Here is a 17,172-nt window from a genome sequence, read left to right on the forward strand (position 1 = left end):
TCTTTACATAACTGTTCCTGACTTTTTCTTTCTTTCTTTCTTTCTTTCTTTCTTCCCCTTCCCCCCCCCCCCCCCCAGGTAAAAATAATCTGTGATTATCCTGGATTCATTTGAGAAATGCTCCTCCCCCCTCCCCCCCCCCCCAAAAAAGAGGATGATATTATGATAATTATTGCTCATATTTGATACTTTTTTTTAGTTTTTATTAAGTCCTTCAAATTCTTCCAAACAACAAAGCTTTTTTTTTTTTTTCTTTTTTAACCCATTATCAATATAAAAGGCAAGAAAAATAGCTTTATAAAAACATTAAACATGCTGCAACACTTGGACCAAACCTGATTTACCGTCACTCTGGATGATCTAATAATGTACAGATCAGGTTCATGCAGCAGTGAGCAATTTGACGGTCAGACCAATGGTTGTTTCAGAAAAGGGGAAAGTCATGAGACAAGCAAAAGGATGCTTTGTGAAAATAAACCAGTTCATAGTGGGACTGTATTTGCAAAAACGTTTTTCACAGTCAGTAATGCTTTTCCTGCTTTTTAAAAAAATACCTATTGCAAATTCTGGACAGGTTTACTACAGGCATCATGTAGATCTCACCCTAGAGAATGTAACAATGGTTTGGCAGCCTGCAAAGTGTTTTAAAAATAGACCGTGAAGCCCCTGAGAAAACAGCAAGCTCTAAAAATAGGACTAGAGCTAAGGAGAAAGAAAAAAAAAAAAAAGAGAGAGAGAAAAATAAAAAGCTTTTCTGATTCTAAAGAAGCTCAGGGTCAGCTACGAAATGTGGGGTTCCTTCAAGGACACATGGCAAATTCTTTGCAGTATTCTGCAATGAAAAAGCTTCCTCTCTCATTCCCTCCTGTCTTACACTGGTACCTCAGTGAAGAGAGAAGATAGTAAATGGCAGAATTTTGACAAATATAAGCAGATACCATCTGGAAATTCCTTCACTTTCCACCCCTGCCCAACCCCTGATATAAGCAACTCATTGAAGTGGCATGGATCCATCTCTCTTCTCCCACAGTCCCCTCCCTCCACAAACACCCCTGCCTCTGTTCTCCAGTGCCAATGCTCCTTAACACAAAAAGGAATTTAATGAGCACATCTTTGCTGCACTGGCATAGAGACAGACCTGGGGAGGCTGAGAAAATCATTGTAATTAATTATTTTAAACAATTGCCACAGATTCTTGATCATGAGGGGGATGCTCATGATGCAAGAAGCTGGACATCAAGCCCACTTTATTTTGCATGCCCAAACATTAGACTAAAGCATGAGGTTTCTGCAGGATTTTAGAACTCCCTTTTGGACCACTACAATTGCAATTTTTAGTATAATTCTGTCAGATTTTTTTAATAAAACTGAAGCCCTATGTTAGCCAAAACTGCACCAGTACACTTCCTGGAGGCTAACCAGAGATGGACTTGGAGTTACCTGACCTATTTTACCCTGGCACTGGCCAGCAAAGCATATGGAAGAGGCTGAGCACCTGAAGTTGGTGGAATATTGTGGGGCTAGGAGCAGTCAGAACAGACACACATGGATTGCAGGCTCCCACATGTTAAAATCCTTGCACTTCTGCTAAACCTATGATTTACCCACAGATTACCATGGGCCGGGTTTCACTTTCATCACTAGATAAGAAGATACTGATGGAAGGGGGAGCCATTTCAGATGGCCATGGTGGTGTGTTAGAAAAAACTATCTCCCACTAAGAGAGCTGCAGGGAAAGAAACTCCTATTCTGATTTCTCAGCAGAAGCGCAATAGAAAGGCAAGCCACCAGTAAAGCTGAGGTCAGACATGCCCAGAAAACCACTCTGTCACCTCAGAGAATGATAGTGAGCCTCCAGGGAACCATTTTCCCTTAAGGTAGCCACAGAACTCAGCCAAATGAGGTTGTGTCTGTGTTTTTGGCAGCTGCTTTGCAAACAACCGCTCACCCTAGCTGCTTTGTTTACTTCAGCACTTAGTTAAATGTACTTTTCTTTTCTCAGATACTGTGCAATATTTACCGAAGAGCAGACTCAGTAGAAGCTGAGTCTCTCATGTGTGCCACTCCAGGTCACAGGTTCTCCTAATGGTAGCTCCTTGCAGTTTCTTTTGGGGATTACCTTATGCCTGTGTCTCTCATTGCCATCAGAAGCAAAAGCATTGTTATCAAAAGCAAAAGGCAGCAGGTTTGCTTGCCTAGGGTTTCCTTTCTTGAACTTTTATACCCCTAGTTTTGATTTTTCATTTTTTTCTTTCAAAAAAAAATAAAAATCAGATTAGCTCGGGGGATATGGAGGAGAAGTGATTTGCAGTCTGACCTCCCATGGTTATCTGTACCCCCTCACAGGGTAGCAGACTTTGAGCATCAGATCCAGGCTGTTCTGGGGAGCCCCAGCTGAAGAAGATTAGCACAGGGTCCTCTTTAACAGGCTGCTCCTCCACAGAGTCACAGCAAGGCCCTGTAGTGCTACATGAAGAATTTCACTATTCACTTGTTTTACCTTGCTTTCCAGAGACAGCAGCAGAGTGATCCTATAGATTCATGGGCATCTGTGGTTCTCCAACATATCTCTGGCCTACTGTATTCCTGCCCATCAATAGGTGCAGATAGGGAAGGAATACTCTGTTTTGAGCTGTGAGGATGCAATGGACAAGTACTCTTGGGCTCCTTCCAGTCCATATTCGGCCTTCTCTCATGGGTCTTCAAAGTCAAGCTGAATGCACAGATACGAAAACTGAATGTAAAACATGAGCTGACTTATTTCCCAGAAACTTTATCACACTTTAAAGTGGCATGTAACAAAAGAGAAAAAATGGTCTAAGACATGGAACAAAGCCAAAAGATTGCAAAAACACAGCATATAAAATATAAGAGAAGCCAATTAAGAGACACCAACAGCTGATAGAATCTCTTCCTTTGACTCTGGCAGCAGTCAGTACCTTAATACATCAGGACAGGACAGAAGACGACAGTGCTGTGCCTGACCCAAAGAGGTATCATTGCTTTTGGCTAAAATAGATTAGAATGCTTATGTGTTCTTATAACTTGATCCCAGAATCTCCTTCACACCTGACATGCTGAATAGGAGCACGAGGGGCCTTTCTGCCTCACAGACTAAGCTGACTCTTTCATGAGCACAGCACGCAGAGATACCACAGCTGTAGTCAGCACTCCCTGACAGCCTGGCTGTGTGCTGCTCTACAGTCTTCCCTTCTGCAGCTTGTACTATAATGGCTGATTTACATTCCTCTCCTAATCAAAGTCATTAGTATGTTTACTTCTTTGGAATGACATACTTGAGGAACTTCTTCAGATACCTACTTCACATAGCCACAGATTTTTAGCAATCATGTTACCTTGTAGCCTTCCAGTTCCACCTGAAGGCACCTGGAAAATTCATGGAGAAGATTATCCTAGGTGCTATTGAAAGGCATTTAAAGAACAAAGCTCTTTTCAGGCATAGTTAACATGGGTTCACAAAGGGAACGTCCTGTCTTACTAATTTGATATCCCTCTATGATAAGATCACCTGCTTAGCGGACAAAGAGAAGGCAGTGGATGGAATCTTTGTGGATTTTAGTAGGGCCTTTGATGCTATCTCTCATAGCATCCTTCTGGACAAATTGTCCAACTGTGAGATGAACAGGTTCGTGATATAACATTTGATGAACTGGCTGAATGGTATATCTCAAGGGGCTGTAGTGAATGGGGCTGCATCTGGCTGGCAGCCAGTCACTAGCAGTGCTCTCCAGGGCTCAATTCAAAGTCAGTCCAGTTCAATGTTTCTACCGCTCATCTGGAAGCAGGAGTGGAATTCATCCTTGGAAAGTCTGCTGATGACACTAAACTAGGAGGTGCTGCTGACTCCCTGGGGGAATGAGAGGCCTTGCAGAGGTATCTAGGTACATTGCTGCATTGGACAATCATCAATGGCAGATATTCAAAGGGAAATGTCTGAGATGGAGTAATGCTGGACACAGGCACTGGCTGGGAGGTGAGTGGCTGGAGAGCAGCTCAGAAGGGATCTGGGGGTGCTGCTTGACAGCAGGCTCCACATGAGGCAGCACTGTGCCCCAGCAGCCAAGAGAGCAAACTGCATTTTGAAATGCATTAAACACAGCATAGCCAGCCAGTCAAAAGTGGTGATTCTCCCACTGTATTTAGCATTGGTGATGCCTCACCATGAATATTGTATGCAGTTCTGGGCTTTTATATCCAAAAAGGATATTAACATACTTGAATGCATCCAGAGAAGGGCAACAAAGCTGGTAAAATGGCTTGGAGGCATGTCCCTTAAGGAGAGGCTGCGGACAACTTGGCTTGGAGAAAAAGATGCTGAGAGGTGAGCCCACCACTTCCTGAGGAGGGAAAGTGCAGAGGGAGGTGCTGATGTCTTCTGTCTGGTCACAGATGATGAGATGTGGAAATGGCACAAAAATGCAGGAGAGAAAGATCAGACTGGAAAAATTTATTTACACTGAGCATGGTCAAACACTGAAACATGCTTCCTAGAGAGGTCATTGGTGCCCCATGCCTATTGGTGTTCAAGAGGCATTTGAATAACACTTTCATTAATATGCTGTAACTTTTAGTTAGCCCTGAAGTCATCAGGCAGTTGGACTAGATGACCTTTGTAGATGCCTTCCAACTAAACCTATTCTATTCCATTCCATTGTATTTTGATGCCTAAAAGGATTTTCTTTGCCCATTAAAAATACTTTGATTTAAATGTCTTCAATACTTTTTCTTCCCTTTTCCTACAAATGCCAGACAGTAAGGTCAAAGTTACAAACTTTTGGTTATAGCCCAGTTATAACTCAACTGTAAGTTTTCTTTAAGCAAGTAAATTCTTAGCTACAATAGCTCTATTTAAACCATATACTGCTACTAATAACAGGCACACATCAATACCTAAAATACCACTGTATACCAATATCAATCAGGCAAAGATAAAGCAGAGGCAATCAGCAAAACTACCTCTCTTTTACAGATGATGAAACACAGCATGGAGAGAAAGGGACTTTTGAGAATCTTACAAGTATACAGTAGCTGAAGTAGAAACTCATTTTTCTTGACTGTGCTGCTTTTGCATTTTCTTGCAGAGTTCTCTCTTCATTTTTCCACCTTCCATTTCATGTCTTTTCTAGTTTCAGATTATGCAGGTTTTTCTATTAAATTGCATTTCTACAGTGGCTTAGGCAAGTTTTGTACCCAGTAGCTGGACATCCTAGAGAAGTCTTAAGACTTATCAAACTCATCCAAACTGATGATCTTTTTCTCCTAGTTCCCACTGGAAATCATAGGCATAAATAATGAGAGGAAAAAAAAAAAAAAAAGTAGTTTTTCTGAGTTTATAAGCTTGGCATGGCTTTTTACAGGTGAAACTCCAAACTGTAAAAGGGTTGGTAAGAAGAGTCACTTGTTCATTCTTTTCTTCACTCCACAGATACATCAGTTCTCAGGTATTTTCCTGATGCTACAAAACCTGAATGTTAACATAAGGTGATCTGCAAAAGTTCACATCCCTAGGACCTCTTGGAAACTCTATGTAGTGAGCAAATGAAAAATATTTCCTCCAACAACTATAGCAATAAATTGCATTACTATGATGCCTTCCATTCTGGGAGGGCTAACTTACTACAAAGGCCCTTGGACAAGAAAATATGATCATTTTTATTTGCTCAGGGAAGAATGAAAGAAAGCCTGTGTTTTGAACTCAAGGAAGGATTTGGCATAGATTTTGAGCCAAAAAGACATGATCAAGCATGTGGGGAAGGAGAGGGAAAGATGGAAGACATTTTGAAGATTACAAAGGCACAGCTGGAGAAACCTCCTGTGGGTAAAAAAGGACCATGATCGGTCACAAAAATTAATAAATAAATAAATAAATGAAAACGTTCAGAGGTGTTATATCCTTCTTTGATATCAAGAAGGCAGAGAGGGGAAATAACATTGTTTAAAGGTATTTGAAGACACTTTAATTACTCTCTTGGCTAAACTAACTGTCTCACTACAAATGGAAGTTACTCCCGTTCTATAGGGCAGCATTTACTACAATCAAAGACACTAAATCTCTGTTTTCAAGAGAACAGCTTGTTCACCACACATGGAGCCAAAGTCACTCCAGTTTAATGACTTGCAGTACACAAGCTCTAGAGACTTCTGGCTGCATTATTCAGCATTGATATACAGCCTTTGGAAGAAAAGAAACAAGTCCTAATGCCAACAGCATACTGACAATATTCAGATGGGCAGGTACTATGACACCAAGAAACAGATAAGCAATCACTCAAGAAATCTGTGTCAGCAGAAACAAGGGAAAGGGATTGTCTGCCTGACCTTGATTGGGAAGAAAGGTCATGTTAACATATTTTACACCCCAGTGCATAGCCTTTCTACATGGAGTCTCCCAGGCGCATCCCTGACCAGCCCTATGAAAGAAGTTATCTCTGATTTCTAGAGAAAATAGTTTGAAGGCCCTTCATCTGGCATATATCCCATTCAAACCATTGCAGTATTTAAATGGAAGGCACAGACTGAAAAGACAGTCCCTGAATGAATGCTGGGCATGAATCCTGCATATCTTGGTTGAGGCCACTAAAGAGTAACTTTACCAAGATAAATCTCTGCCATGAGTATTAAGAAAAGGTGTTTCATGCACCTTTAAAAACCTCTGTGATTTGTAGCAAAGAACTTTTTGTTGCTCAGACTGCCAGATTAACAACATATGCCAGTTTAACCATCCTAAATATATGCAACTCAGACAACAGGATAATCATCCTCATCACAATCCTGGCACAAATGAGACACTACCCAGCAAGGAATGTTATCAGAGGACAGAGGGGAATTTATTTCCTGCCTCCACTCCAATAGAAGGATTTGTGTTGAGATTGTCAGATTCAGCAGCAGCATTGCTGGTATATTTGTCATAACCTAGTTTGGCCAAAGTAAGAAAATACTTTGATCCCTACCTGGCATGACTTCTGGAGCAATATAGTACCAGTTTCTTGTTAGTTCCCTGAGAACTTCATTACATCATTAGACTTTTCCCTGTCTGAGCTGGTTTTTGCTCTTTCTGGAGGAATTAAACAATCTGCTCTATCAGTGTGAAGTCAGTCATATCTCATTGGAAACAGCTCGTTCCTGACTCTGAGAAAGCAACAACTTTTAGGTACAGGAAGCTTATCTATGTATCAACTCCTATTGCAACACGAAGGAAAGATTTTAGATGTGCTTAAATATCTATTCCCTCTATGCAGTCGAAACACATTTCCTTCTCCTAGCAATTGATTTCCAAAGAAACTGAGATTAAGCAGGTGTTTTTTAAAAGCTGGCAACAGTTTGGGTATCACCTAGTGGCACAAAATAGAATTCCAGTTACTAAAACTTGTGTCTGATAGCTCACACCCTTCTCTGACTATTCATTATCTGCTTTGCTGTGGACCCTAGGATCCCCAGCCATGGGCCACAGTACCAAATGCTGACTAATTCTTCACTTATGGCTTCCACAGGAAAAGAAGAGAGTCACTCTTGACACCAGATACATTTGCAAATGAAAGGTCTTGTTATTTTATCCTCTCTTGCTGAGTAAGAGCCTGAGTTACATGTTTGTGGCTTTTATCAAAAACGTTTGTCTTCAAAATGTTCTCTGATTGTCAAATACCAGAACAGATGCCTGTAAGAAAGGTACCTGCTGACACTGCCCTGGAGGAAAGATACAGGTCCACCTCTGTGGCTGACATCAGAGCAGGGCTTTGGTCCATGGAGTCCTTCTCCATAGCTAACAGCAGTATAGACTTCAGTGTCAAAGCAGCAGGAGAGCACCTGCTGCAAAATCTCTGGGCTACTAATCTGTCTATAACATGACATAATTTTTAATAATTTTAAAAGTTGACAACATTACAGTAATAATATATTGCAATAGCTAATAATAATGTGCTAATAATCCCTGGAAGTCTTTAAAAGACGTTTAGATGTAGAGCTTAGGGATATGGTTTAGTGGGGACTGTTAGCATTAGGTCAGAGGTTGGACTCGATGATCTTGAGGTCTCTTCCAATCTAGAAATTCTGTGATTCTGTGAAAATCACCCATGATTAATAATAATAAATAAATAATGAATTAAAAATGCAATATGAGAGAAAGAGTATTTCTTGTCAAAAAAAAAAAAGGAAAAAAAAAAAAAAAAAAAAAAAAGCTTTTTCCCAGAGGAGCTTTAATTCCGGGGAATTCTAAAACAGCTGTGCCCCATGAAGATGAGTGGCTCCAGTCCATAAAACGCTGCTTAATACAAGAACAGTATAAAACAAACAAACAAACAGCCACTTAGACTGTGCTCGAAAAGGGAATATCTTAGAGGCAGTATTTGTGCTCCTGAAATAGCGCTGGAGAGAAAAAAGGAAAAGTAAAAAATAAAAATCAGGCACTCAAACTTTCTTCAGATCGTCTCTACAGGCATCCTGCGCCCTCTCCTGGAGCGCTACGTTCATTCCGGCTGCTTCAGAGCTGGAAAGGGAAGCAGAGTGTGCCATGAAAAGGATTAGAGCTAGAAATAGGCAGGGGTCGTCTGCGGGGAGAAAGCTCAAGGTTTGTAACGATAATATGAGACGAAAGTGAAGCACTATGCAACCACTGAAGGGGGTGAAATTGTTCCCTACATGGTGCCTCGAGGGGAAGGGTAGGGTAGGACAAAAGTAGTTGGGGCTATTTTAACTCACTCCACAGAAGAGTTAAGGTAGTAGGCTCCAAAATTTGGATGCTACAATGGAGCAGGCAAGTGGGGAAGAGAAAGTGGAGATGCAGGGCAGAATTGCAGGTTTACTAAAAAAAAATAAAATAAAAAAAAATAAAAAATTGAGCATAATTTTTAGGCATCAAGCAGAATTGTGCCAATCTGCTATCCAAACACAACTCAAAACACTGGTATGAACAAAGGAAAGGGTTGTGCTCAGCTGGCTCCTCAAAAGCTCTCCAGGCACCAGCAGGGCTCAAACGGAAGGAGCAAGACAAAGAGAAAGGGAGAGGATTTCCCCTCAGTACCTCTCAAATACCAAGGCATAAATCTCATTTGCATTAGGCTTAAATGTGATCAAAAGTGATCTAACTGAGCTAAAAGTGAAAATGAATGTCAGCCCTTCTTCTGCCCAACCATTGCTACAGTCTCAGAGGAGTTGCCCCTTGAGTACGGTATGTGATAGTCCATACTCATCATATACATTCACCAACAACCATCATTGCTGCGTTGGACTGCAGGGTGCACTCTCACACTGCTATTCTAAAGGCCTGTCATCACTGACCTCCAAAGAGTTCATCAAAATTGGCAGAGGATGTACAGAGCACTTCCTGCATTTTTTGTGACAATAAAAGTATTTTGCAGATGCCAGAGTACTAATCTAAGCTTCCTTTCTTCATCTGTGTTACAGATTAATGCTTCAGGCTGTGTGACTATCACCACCCCCCAGCCAGGAGTAAAGTCTTTGATAGTTTGATGAGCTTGCCTTGTTTCTAATGCAGCTGAGATCAATACACACCCTCCTGTCTGCTGCTACTCACCACCCTGCCCTCTCTCCCCATTAATAATAACTGAGTCAAAGCAGAGCTCAGTGAGCTGTCTGGGTTCTCCTCATTTGATGCAACAGTACATCTGACACAAGATACTCGAGTGATGTGAATCAAAGTAAGCTCCTTCTGTAAGTGAAACCAAACCCATTTACAGCCAGTGAGGACCTGTCCCTCGGGCCCACTAGGAAATGTGTCAAGGGAGAATCCATTTTAGGGAGTTATCCACTGCCTAACTCAGATCTGACTCCTCATATGTATTCTGTTTTTCTTCTGGAAGGCAGGGAGTACTGCAACTTAGTGGGGATGCTATACACTTCCTTGCCTCCTTATGTGATGCTCAAGTTTGATTCTCATATTGCTGTATAAAGCAGGAAAAGGGCTATATTGGGAGTACAGAGTAAACAGAAGGCAGAAAGTGAGCAATAGGCAAGCAGGACCTGACTGATACTGAAGAAGTTACAACTACTCACCCCAGTACAGTGAAGGTGTACGAAAGTGACTTCCTGAAACACAGTATATCCTTAACACCTCCACAAAAAACATCTCCCAACCTACTCCACCTTCAGGCCTTGCCTGACCAAGTGTACACATCAAGGCTCCACAGACACTCCCAGCTCCCAAACAGCATTCAGGTTCAAATGCACAGGGTTATTTTGCTCTATTGAGCACTTAGGCTTGGATTCTGACTATCTCCAGACTGCTTCCTAAAAACCACTGGGGAAGGGATCCTGCTGTTCTTCATCCCCCACAATTACATACCATGACAGAAAGATTAAGTATTCATAGCAAAACAAGTTTTATCTGAGCATTTGCTTCTTCTACAGGGCTTTCTGACCTTGATAACCATAGGGACACTGAGCTGGGCTCAGAGTCCACTATAGACTTGTTGATGGCAAGCATAATAAAGATTGTGGTTATGTGACACATCCTTGACCCCTACAAAGTGACTTGAAATTGTTGGCATCAAGGCATACTGTAAAGGATGAATTCTTATATTAATAAACAAGGAAATGATTCCCTTGAGTATGCAAATTGCTACCCAGGAAATGGCCTAGGTTATTAGGAGCTATTAATGCGCACAAAATCAATACACAGGCAGATTGCCTACTCTGTTCAGAGGCAAACACTCATGTTACACTGGCTCAACTTGGTCTGGGGGATACAATATCATTTCTTCCCTTTTAAAGGAGCAAGAGACTGCTATGCAGACCTTGTCTTAGCTGATAATGCCACCAAGATCATCATTATTTCATTTCAACACTTCGTGTATGATAATTAACAAAAACAAATGTGGCCAAGTCAAAAAGATAAATGGATGTAGAACTTCCATCTTTCTCTGATGAGCGCTCCTCATCTCTTCTTATATGTACTTCAGACTCTCCCTGTTGTGTCTACTGAGTTGCTAGTTCCCCAGTACTGGGCATCTGCTGCCTATAATAAATTGTAAAAGCAAGGATGAGCTCTACACAGTAGAGCAAGCATCCACCAAGCTACTGCTCAAGTCTCTCTGAAGGTCTGTAAACAAGTTTTAAAAAGACCACAAAGGTCACAATGAAAAAATATATAGTTGTCTGTAAACTGCTATTTACTATACTGCTATTCTCACCTCTACCATCAATATTCAGAATTGCTACAAATATAAATAAATAAATAAAATATTTGAAAACATTTGTTTAACTGGGACTTGGGAAAAAATAATAAAATTAAAAATTAAAACTAAAACAAAAACAAACAAACAAACAAACAAACAAAAAAAAAAAAAAAAAAAAAAAAAAAAAAAAAAACACTCAGATCTAGGTCTCTCCAGAGGTCCAAAGCTGTAGAACCCCATTTAATATTATTTACCATTAAAATTGATTTGAATTTGGTCTAGATCTATATTTTCTGCCTATCTTCTGTGTGTGTTTTAGCACATCTGATGAATAAATATTTTGCAGTAACTACTAAATATATGGGGCTGATTGTCGCTTTATCTCTTCTCAGGATTATTGCGTGTTAGTGGGGTCAAGTTACATCAGCTGAAGACCTGACCCTATTCTTAATGACCTTGCTGTTGCATTGTAGCTGAAATGTTTTGCTGCTATAATGGATGTGGTTACAATATCTGTGATCTGTTTTTTTTTTCAGTGTCTGTTAGACTGTTGACTTTATCCTAATTTGCACCTAGCTTTAAGATTTGACGATATGTGACTATGAGGTCCACATGACATGCAGTCTTTTTGGTAGTAACCCTAAGAATGCCTACACTGGCTCGAATCAAGGGACCATGTAGCTCCACACCTGCCTCCAGAAATGGTGCTAACCAAACACCTAAAGAAAAATAAGAGAGCAAACATATATGACACTTTGCCTCACTCTCTTCCAGCTTCTCTCCATTTCTATCTCTCAGGTCCTACTGAATCTGATGTGTTTTGTTTATTTAGCAATTCACAATCACTGTCTTGTACTCATGCTTATCAGTTCTCCCTTTATTTCAATATAAAATTTTTGCATTTGCACCATCCTTTGTCAATGACCTCCCCAGTACTGCTTTGCTTTGCATGAAAGATCACTTCCTTCAATGTCTTTTGAATCTGGATCCAAGCAGCCTCATTTGATTACTCCTGGCCGAGTTACCCCAAGGGAAATAGGAAATTCGTATTCAAGCTCTCCATGCCATTTAAAATCAGACCTCTGTCGTACTTTCACCACCACCCATAGTCCCATTTCCAAGTTGAAACGTGTCAGTCCACTCAGTCTTTTGTCATATAGGGCTGTCGCTTACATTGATGATCCTCGTTGCCTTCTTTGAATCTTTTCCAGTTATAGTATAAAGATGGGGAACCAGAACTGATCCTCAAGATCTGTGATGACATTTTCTTATGCATCTATGTCTTTCCTAACAGAGCCTTATGTTTGGGTTACTTTTTAGACTGCTACTGGGCACTGAGATAATTTTTGATGGATTTATAATAACCCCATAGTCTCATTGCTGATCAACAAGGACTGACTTAGTGCCTATCACTGCGAAGCTAAGATTATTTTTCCCCATACCCATCACTTTACATTTATCTACATAGAATTTCATCTGCCCATTCCTTGCCCAGAAACTCAGCCTTATAATGTCTTTACAGTCAATCCGCTTCCTTACTAATCTGAAGAGCTTATCATAAGCAAAACTGATCACCTCACTGCTCATCCCCTTTGCCAGATCATCTCTTAAAGTGTGGGACAGCACAAGTCTTAGCATGGATTCCATCCAGTAGTGACTTCTCTTCATTCTATGAGTACGTCAGAGACTTTGCCCTCTGTTTCCTATTTTTAACCATGCTAGGATCTTCTTTCTTATCCCATGGCTGTACAGTTTCCTGTGAAGCCTTTGGAAATCTAATCTAACCAAATAGAATCACAATTATCACAGTGTTTATTTACCCCTTCAAAGAAATGAGTTTTCTGAGGCAAAACCTCTGTTAATAGAAACCATGTTGACTTTTCCCATGGAAATCTTTCACATTTATCAGGCATTCATTGATTCAGTTCCCTATTACATTGTCTATTAATTTGCCTAGTACAGACATCAAATTTGCAAGAGTGCAGTTCCTTAGATAACCTTGTGGAAATTGTTGCAAATAATGGCACCATGCTTGTTAGCTTCCAGACTTCAGGCACTAATGGAAGTTTAAATGAATTATATAGTGCCATGAGTAATTCTGCTGTTTCTCTTGAAAGCCATGAGTGAATGTCACTCAGTTCTGGTGATTCGTTAGTATTCATTCTGGATGTCTGCGACACAATTTCTGTCATGGTTATTTAATAGGAGAGATGCTAGTCTTTCTTTGATTTCATTTCTCCTAATTAAATGACTTTCCAAATTGTATTCTCTATTGGGATTGTTAATTCACTTCTAGGAGAATCATTGTAATAGACCAATTACGATAGCAAATATAAGTGCCATACTCATAATTAATAGATTTATACTTCTTACTGCTTCTGCTTCTTCCTGTTCTTTCTTTTATATTACCCATGAATGTATTTATGATTGCATACTGTGCAGGCTCCATGCGCCTTTATGGCAAATGTAGCTCAATTGATCAGCTCCAGGGTTAACCTCACAAAGCTTAGGCCTTCTTCAATCATTCCTCCAAATCAAAGCTCTCAAACTTACCCTAAACCTGACTGGGATCAAAAAACTCTTTGGCTATCCATCATACAGTTACATTACAGTAGGTCAGATTAAGAGGGTGTCAATGAATTTACCAATGTGTCTGAGGAAAATAAAGAGGACAGATTTCTGAGGATTACAGACCCTGTCCTGGAGTAGTTGTTAGAATCTTTTATCAGGATTCTCTGAATCCCAGATTTCAGGAGGAAGCCATATAGTAATTTGTTTTTCCTTCAACAACACAGAAAATTAAAATGCATTTCCTTTTGTGCAACTAGCTCAATAACCTCAATTTCTGGCTGCTTCTCTTGATGGAGCAGTAAAAATCTGATTGTGTCACAGAACAACAGAATGGTTTAGGTTGGAAAGGACTTCAGAAGGCCATCTGATCCAAATCCCCTGCTAAGACAGAGATACCTAGAGCCAGTGGCCCAGGACCATGTCCAAGTGGCTTTTGAAGATCTCCAAGGAGGGAGACACTACCACCTCTCTGGGGCACCACACACACACACAGACACTCACACGTTCAACTTGATGTGCACAAGGTCCTTTTCTGTCAGGCTGCTTTCCAGCTGGGTAGCCCCCAGCATGTATCAGTGCATCAATGATACAGGTTCTATTTCATGTTGTCCTGCTAAGAGAAGACAGATTGTACAAATAGGCAAGAACATATGGAAGAACATCATCATATGAATGGAGTTGGCCTGCAGGAATAAAATGGCTAGAGAATCACATAGACATGAATTGAATCATGCAGGAAATCATGATGTTTGATAATACAGCACCACCACACATAAATGCATTATGGTTCTATGCAAAATGTTGTTTTTTCTACGAGAAGACATTTTTATTCTGTAAGCATTTATAAGAGTAGAGGTCAGGGATAAAATTACAGCTTGACTGGGAATGCTTTCCTCTCCATCATCCATTTACAGCTGATGAGATACCACCTACACGCATCTTTAGAAAGATGTGATAACCACTTCTCCCCTGGCAATACTTTAGATCTTTTTTTTGCCTGATAGATAAAATAGGCATGTTTTTGTTGTTGTTGTTTTGTTTCTATGAGCATTTTTGAGTTTTACTTAAGAAACATTAAAAAAAAAAAAAGAAAATCACTTATCTGACACTATTGCCTGTTGTGATACCTCTCATTTCACTGTGTTTGTGCATGCTTTGACCACTGCTGATGCAGAGCTTGCTGTGACAGTCTCTGTGACAGTGGGAACCAATGTTGATACATTGTTTGGTTCCTCAATGGTGTTTCTGCTGTTCACTTTAGTATGAAGCTTATGGCTGGGTAACTTTTTCTTATCCTTGCTTTCCTCCTTTGAATATAGAATATTTCCTTTGAATATATCCTTTGAATATAGAAGATATTCAAAGATCACCTGGAATGAAAGAAGAAGTAAGAGAGATGAACCAAACAGGCAAGTGGGGTCAGGTTCAGACTGCAGTTTGAAATAAGGCACCTTAGAGAACACTTTGTAAGATAAACAAAAGGAGCATGTGAACTCTGATTTGAAACTGAGACAGTTTCAAGCAACTAGAAAGATATCAGAGTGGCTGGAAAGCTATGCAGAGGAAAAGGATCTGGGGGCATTGGTCAATGCTCACCTGAACATGAGCCAGCAGTGTGCCCAGGTGGCCAAGAAGGCCAACAGCATCCTGGCTTGTACCAGGAATAGTGTAGCCAGCGGGACCAGGGAGGTGATCGTGCCCCTGTGCTCTGCTCTGGTGAGGCCGCACTTCAAGTACTGCGTTCAGCTTTGGGCCCCTCACTACAAGAAGGACATCGAGGCCCTGGAGTGTGTCCAGAGAATGGCTACAAAGCTGGTGAAGGGCATGGAGCATAAGTCCTGTGAGGAGCGGCTGAGGGAACTGGGGTTGTTTAGTCTGGAGAAGAGGAGGCTCAGGGGAGACCTTACTACTCTATACAGCTGCCTGAAAGGAAGGTGTGGAGAGCTGGGGTTCTGCCTCTTCTCACAGGTGATAGGACTAGTGGGAATGGCATCAAGTTGTGCCAGGGGAGGTTCAGGTTGGAAATTAGGAGACATTTCTCCTCAGAAAGATCAGTCAGGCACTGGAACTGGTTGCCTGGGGAGGTGATAGAGTCACTGTTACTGAGGGTGTTCAAGGAAAGGTTGGACATGATGCTTAGGGACATGGTTTAGTGGGTGACATTGGTAGTAGGAGGATGGATCTTGGAGATCTTTTCCAATCTTAATTATTCTAATTATGTAATGGTATTTGAGGCTGTGATTAGAGATCTTAGGATGAGTGATAGGGAACAGACAAGCTCATATAACCACTGTTAACAGCACTGTCACATTGTCAATAGACAAAAACTAATGCTGTGTTTTGAATTACTGTACTTTCTTCATTCAGCAAGAGACATTCCACTGCAGCTAGTAAGGGAGCAGGGTCTGGCCTTTTTCCTAAACTTTGTCTCATTGCTCTATTTCAGTGGGGTTGTGAAGCAGGCAGAATGCATTCCCTGTGGATACATTCTGTGTAAAGGGACTTACCTTTGTGGCTGCCAAGTCAAGGAGCAAGCACCATATGTCAGGAATAATTTGGAGATTAACAAAGAGCATTCCCAGCTGCTGTCAGGTTGATGAGGCAAGCTAGCTCTCCAGGGAAGCAGCAACACTCAAAGAAGTGTCTGAGTCAGCTTCAAGTTTGCCCAGGTTTCCAGCAAGACCCAGAATCTATGAGACACAAAGGTACCTCAGAGATACTTTTGAAAACATCTTTTCTTGGATGAAGGCTGGAATGCAGCCAGATATCAAATAGAAATAGAGAAAATCTTTTGAAATACATCTGTTGTTTGGTATTTGTAAAGCCATAAGACAAAGGGAGGGACACAGGCAGTAGCAGCAGGTGTGAGACACACACTCTTCCCCTTACCCATACTTTGATGGAACATTGAGTGGCCTTGACTGCTCTGTCAAAGAATAAAGGGACGACCATTACAGGACTAGGAGGAGGACATACCAAGTTATCTTTACATCTTTACATGTGACAGGATGTGGTGTTTTCACATGGATGGTCAACCGAACTCCAGCACACCTCTCTCTCACTCCCCTTCCTCGAAGTGTGTGTGGGGAAATATGAAGAGGAAAAAAAAAAAAGGGGGGGGCTCACAGTTTGAGATAAGGGTTATAAGGGTTATTTAACTAAAGGAAAAGACACATAAAAAAAAAAAAAAAAAAAAAAAAGACAAGCAAAGGCCACGTGGAAGCAAAAAGAGGGAAAACAATTATTCTCTACTTTCCATTAGCAGGCAATGTTTATCCACGTCTTGGGAAGCAGGGCCTCAATACCCATAGTGGTTGTTTGGGAGGACAAACGTTTTCATAAAAAAAGCACTTCCTTCTCTTTCCCCTTTCCCACCTGGAATATCCCTTTGGTCGGTTTAGGTCAGCTGACCTGGTGATGTCTCCTCCTCCACTCTTGCCACCCCCAGCCT

This window comes from Anas platyrhynchos, chromosome 1, assembly GCF_047663525.1.
Source record: "Anas platyrhynchos isolate ZD024472 breed Pekin duck chromosome 1, IASCAAS_PekinDuck_T2T, whole genome shotgun sequence".
Lineage (NCBI taxonomy): Eukaryota > Metazoa > Chordata > Aves > Anseriformes > Anatidae > Anas > Anas platyrhynchos.